Source organism: Cyprinodon tularosa, unplaced genomic scaffold (assembly GCF_016077235.1).
Source record: "Cyprinodon tularosa strain WSP-4 unplaced genomic scaffold, ASM1607723v1 ctg376, whole genome shotgun sequence".
Taxonomy (NCBI): Eukaryota; Metazoa; Chordata; class Actinopteri; order Cyprinodontiformes; family Cyprinodontidae; genus Cyprinodon; species Cyprinodon tularosa.
The window spans coordinates 353,690-359,689 of record NW_024039092.1 but is presented as its reverse complement, the minus strand read 5'-3'; the positions used below and the strand labels follow the sequence as shown (position 1 = coordinate 359,689).

The window sequence follows — 6,000 nt, the reverse complement described above, 5'->3', positions numbered from 1 at the left end:
TCTTTTGAATGTTACAAATGTAACAAGGTCTTGTCCTGGGTTCCAATTACACTATTGGCTTCAATTTTTATTTTATTTTTTTACTGAGTTTCCTATAAAGGGCTAAACTTGGCCCCTCGCCCATATTCAACCAAATCATAATAAAACACTAAAGAGGCTAGGAAGCTTTGAGTAGGAGGGGGCCTTCAACCAGATTCTGCTAAAGGCCCCATTCAACCTGAGGCCAGCCCTGCTTTCAGCTCCATAAATCATATTTAAGACGGAGCCTTTGTCTCCAGTGGGTGTAGCCCGTATATAGGGGGGCGTGTGCACGCTGGGGAGGGTACGTGCTGACGTCACGGCTCGCTCGCTCTCTTGTCAGAGCCAAAATAAAGCGACTAAAAAAACTTTTCTTTTGGGACTCTTCAGGAGAAAAGACAAAGCGGCGAAGACATGAGGCGGTAGGAGAAGCCATTGTTCTCCTGTTCGGACACGGAGCTGTCTGCGTGGCGAAGCGGGGAGACGCTGCCGTCCTGGGGGGAGTGGGGTGGGGGGTCTCCGGGAGGAACCAGAGGGCTGCTGTAGACTTTAGCCGAACCGCTAGCTTAACGTCAAGTTGAAGGAAAGTGGAGAGAAGACGCCCACAACAACAACACCGGTGCTTCAGCTGGAGGACGGGGGGCGGGTTAAATCCGCCACCCGCTGCCCTATGCCACGGCCAGCAGGTAAGACAGACAGACAGACCTCCACCTCCTCCTCCATAATGTCCCGATTTTACACACTTAACACTTTTTATTTATTTATCCCGTTTTGTTTTTATTGCTAGCTCCTTTCCTTTTTCCCCAGCAGCAACTCTATCCCGTTGTTCGGTTTCAGATACACTCGTACACCTCCTTCAAGTCGTAGCATTAAATTTAAACTAATATATAATAATAAAAAAGCTGCGTTTCTTGCTGCCGATGCGGTCCTTCGTAGAAATCTCGCCATTTTCTTGGCTGGCTTCAACACTTTGTCGTTCATTTGCATCCACGCCGCAGGATCTCCCTCCTTTTCTTAGTGGATTTAATCTGTTTTCAGGTGAATATTCCCGGTTCGTTTGAGCTGAATGATGATGATGATGATGAGCAGCACTCCTTTAAATCGTGGGGGAGGGAGGTGGAGGTATTGTTATAGGGTGTTGTGTGTGTGTGGAGAAGATGCAGGCATCCCTGGCAGCTTTGAAGCGGCACCGATCGGCCGTTATGCATCAGTATTCATGTCAGGATCCAGCATGCTAGAGGGGACCGGTGTGATCAGAGGGAGGGAGGGGAGGGGGGGTATTGTGCAAGTCCAAAGCCGGTGGTTTGGTGTAGCAATGCGGTAGACTGGAGTCGGATTTCCAAACGGTGGGGTGGGAGAGAAATTGAAGGACTATTTATGTTTTTTATGTCGATATGGGGGTGGGGGTGGTGGGGGGGTCATGGTTTGCTGACAGCAGCAGGATGGTCCTGCAGAAGAAGAGAGGGTGGGGAAGCCGCAGAGGAGGCTCCCCGGGCCGCCTCTTCTCTTCCTACGGGGCGGGATGAGGGCCATGCCTGCCAGGTGAAGGATGCCCATGAATTATTCAGGCTCATAATGCGTATATGATCAGGAATCTGGAGAGCTGCTTCTGGGTACAATAACTCTGTGGTGTGGATGTAGTTTCTGCTCTGCTCATGAACCTGACAGGGTTTTGGATCAGGTGGGTTTAAATTGGCTGACTGCTTTCGGAAGTAACTCTATTTAAATTAAATTAAACAAGGCCTTTGATCCCTCTGTTTTATTCTTCTGCAACCGCACACATCAAATGTTGCTTGGGTCTGGTCGCAAACCAGTTTTGCTGGTATGCCTCTGCACCATTGGTCTGGAATTTCTAGGGACGCACAGCAGTTTCCCGCCGAAGCGCAAAGGGCAAGCCTATTCGAGAACTTTGGCGGATGGTCACCAGAACTTTGGCGGTGGCGGGAGTCTTTATCTTCTAAAACAACAATGGCGCATCTGTAAGATATCACGGTCACGGAGATGGATCTAGAGTTCAAAGAGGAACAGGTTCTTTTAATGGAGTTGGCAAAACCACAGATTAGCCTTTCGTCGTAGTAGTCCATTGTAGTTGTTACTCGGTTTTTAAAAATGGTGTGCCCCAGCACCGAATTAAGTGCCTTAAACGCCAATTTATGCACCTAAATAAAAATCTTGACTACCCATCGGACGGTAGCAAACCTGCACAGACCTCAAGTGGAAGTGTGCAGACAAAAAGCAGCTGTGATTGGTCCTTGATATGCCTTTACGGCTGTCTGCGTGGTCGTCCTTCTCGATTTGGTGCCATTTTTAAAAACCGAGGAACAACTGCAATGGACAACTACGACGAAAGGTTAATTGAGGAGGTTCAGAGGTACAACCACTTGTACGATGTTTCAGACAAATTATATAAAGATGCCAAGGTCTCTGTCAAAACGACGTTCTTGTAACCATCTGTTGAAGTTCTCGCAAGTTCTCCAATAATCTCCCCCTTGCTCTTTGCCAAGAAACTGCTGCGTGTCCCGAGAAATTCCAGACCGACGGTGCAGAAGCATACAAGCAAAACTGGTTCGCAACCAAACCCGAGCGACATTTGATGTGTGAGATTGCAGAAGTCTAACCTGCGCTTAATAGCGTTGACTCCAACCTTTCAGATCTATGTTGCCCAGTGGAGGTTCCAGACCAGATTTATTACTGGGGCCGGTGTTTTTTAATGGCACAGAATAAATGCATAAAAAAAAACATGCAGGGCCATGGTTAAAGGTATTGTGGAGGATTTTCATGTTTTTTTTTTTTTTTTTTTTTTTTTAAGACCTGTCCTCTTCAATAAAAAAAAAAAGCACATGCACAACCCTGTACCCGCTCCAGAAAGGGAATGCCTATGTTTCAGAATGCCAGAATGCTTTGCGAGTAGAGCTCTACGTGCAAAGCATTCTGGGATATATCTGCCTCTTATGAGGCCTTTATTTTAATATGTTAACATATCACCATGACAATTTTGAGGACCACATATTTTGATGATCCACCCAAAAATAAAAGATCATCCTCTATAGATTTATTGGTAATGATGTTTGGGAGAACGGTGATTGGCCGATACTTGAAACTAATCTCATACGTCAATCTTATCTGTCTCTGCCAATGTATAATAATCAGCTCTAAACATTTATTTATAATCGAGGCTATTGTTTTGTGCAGTTTAAACAAGTTTTTGTTGTTTCACTGATGTTTTCCTTAAAAACAATAAAAATCTATATTAAACATTAAAGGAGGTGGCTTGGAGCTCGTCTGCCTGGCTGTGTGTTTCCTGGATGGGGCCGCCTTTTGCAGCTGCTTTTTGTATCTCTGCTTCTGTCTCCTTGAACCCCAGTCGGCCTCTGCAGATGGCCGCACACACTGAGCCTGGAGCTTTCTTCCTGTTAAAAGGGAGATTTTTCTCACCCCTGTCGCTACAAGCATGATTAGTATGAGGGATTGCCTTCAAGTCAATGAGTTAATGAAATCAACTGGTTTTCCTTAGATAGAAAACTTTGAATCAATTTGACTATATGATACTATATGAATACTGTTATTTTTTTTGGAACAGCTATTGCAAAGTATTTAAGAACCCTGTGTGTGATATGAACTATGGCTGAAAAATCTATCGGATAAATGGTGAGTAATAAGTTGAAGTTGAGTTGAGTTAAATTAGCAATTAATAGTGGTAAGTGGCGTGAAAGCATTGAAAAACAGACCATTTGCAGAAAGATCAACCCAATCAGAGCAGTCACTAAGCTTAAACAGTAAGTAAGTAAGTAAGTAAGTAAACTTTATTTCTATAGAACTTTTCACAGACCAGGGTCACAAAGTGCTGCACAAATTTATAAAAAGTACAACAACTAGACACATTTTGTATTTATAATGAAGACCATTTTGTGTCTAAGTGGGCTTCATGAAGGTCTAGACGTTGTGGCCAATAATTTTATTACAATATGTTTCATAATTCACAATCAATATAATGTCATTTGGATTACGATATGGAGAAAAAAAAGCCTGAAGAAGACTGCCTAGAAAACCCACAACCAAATCGTATGACAATTATTCTACAAAGTTGATCTACTCCAATATATTCCAAAAAAATAAAGTAAAAATAATCCACTGGCCTTTGTTTCCAAGTCTGAAGATGTTTGTCTTCCCATCCAAGAATCTTTTTTAACCCATTTAGGCCTAAAACGCCTGGACAAAACACCTTAAAAACCTATGGCCGATTTTAAAAAATACCCCTAAAACCTGAAGTTTTTCTGTAAATTCAGCAACTGTGTCAAAGCCTAGTAAATTATTGATATCTCAGCTTCTGTAGCAGATAGAACTCAAAATATATTTTATCTTTGAAATTCTTCCAAAAAAAAAAAGTTAAAAGCAGTAATCAAAAAGAAAAAAAAAATTCAACCTTTTATTTTTTCCATATGTGATCATGTCTTCATTGAGAATGTGCAATATAAAACGTTTTTAAAATAAAGAACAAACATTACATAAATACCTAACTGATGATTACTTATTAACAGTATTATTATGCATAATAATGCATATGTCTGTGTTATGAATTGCATACAACTTACCTCCAGATGGCCACAAATCTGTCCCGGGACATATTTTGGGGGAACTGCGTCCTGAAGAGAGGTTTACTCTGTCGCCAATAATCTCTTCATACTGGCAACACAAGAAGTCCCATGCCCATACACAGCCCAATAAATGTCTTTATCTCCGTCACAGTCACGGGTGACCACTTTGCCATCTTTGCTCTTGTTGGAGTTTGGTTTGTTTGGTCACTGTACCTATTCGTCTCGGTAACTAGATGCATCCTAAGTTCTTCATTAAAAATATGCTCAAATGCCTGCAGCGGTGTGGCGTCTGCAGGCAAAACAACTTTCACTCCAGGTGTGCGGTTGAAAACACTCCGTGCATTGCGGTGGTAGTTCTCCGTCTTCCAGTCACTATCAAAACCTTCAAACTCATCGTCGCTAGCGTCCGGCTCGTCGTCTTCGAACATATGTCTTAACCACAAATCCCGGTCGATTGGTTCAGCGCGTTCAAAGTCATCATTTTCATCTATACCGTCATTAAAGCTGACACACTCCTCAAAATCACTGCCTTCCGACAACTCTTCTCTGTCAAACTCCTCCATGTTTGCTTGAAAAAAACTTCTTTCTTCTTGCTTGACTTATATGCTCTCCCGGCGTCAATGGTAGAATTACGCAACAGCGCCCCCGGCTTGAATGGTAGAAATGCGGTAATGCTTTCCCGGCCTAAATGGGTTAATTCAAAATGTCAGGATTAGCTGTGAGTTCGAGGTTTTATACAGTAGCCCAACAAAACCTCAAACTCAATGCTTTTCCTGACATTTTGACCTGAAAAAGCTTCTTGAATGACTGAGAATCTTCTCCAGCAAACTCCAATATAATGTTAGAAATCTAATTTATCAGAAGATCATTCAGTGACAAATTCTTTAATCGCAAACTGTATTTCATATTGTCATATAGAAAATGTAATATCACAGTTGTTGAATGGAGTTATAGTACAATTGATAATGAATTACAATATAATTCCATTCAAGAACTGTGAAAGGAATTATATTGCAATTGATAATATATTATTGTCCTCTTATGGCTCTATCCTGGAGTCGGATGTGCATAGTTTAAGCTTCACCTGGTTCACATTCTATGTAAACTATCCATCTTGTCTTCAAATCAAAGATCTTTTGTTGGAAAATGTAGGGATGTTGTTCTCTGGCCAATGCCAAGCATCTTGCACAGTGTTGGGCTGTGAGCACAACCCTTAGATATTGGGCCCTCATACGATCCTCATGGAGTCTGTTTCTAACCGTTTATGATTGATTTATTAATTAAAACAAGGGAATTATTCATCACTAAAGTAATCTATAGTTACACCCCTATATATGAGAAGCAGACTGGGGGGGTTGTTTCGTGGTAACTCAGGTAGGTGAATCTA

At 42.1% G+C, this 6,000-nt stretch overlaps 1 protein-coding gene across 2 annotated transcripts in view; it reads left to right on the top strand.

Moving 5' to 3' along the window:
• The first annotated feature begins 317 nt into the window (after positions 1-317).
• The window catches only part of tlcd4b (TLC domain containing 4b), a 31,911-nt gene continuing 26,228 nt past the window's right edge, over positions 318-6,000 (top strand). The window contains exon 1 of one of the 2 annotated variants that reach the window (XM_038296738.1): positions 318-704. The gene's annotated coding sequence lies outside the window, so the exon portion shown is untranslated. The remainder of the gene's footprint in view (positions 705-6,000) is intronic. The other variant, XM_038296737.1, reaches the window with a different exon arrangement.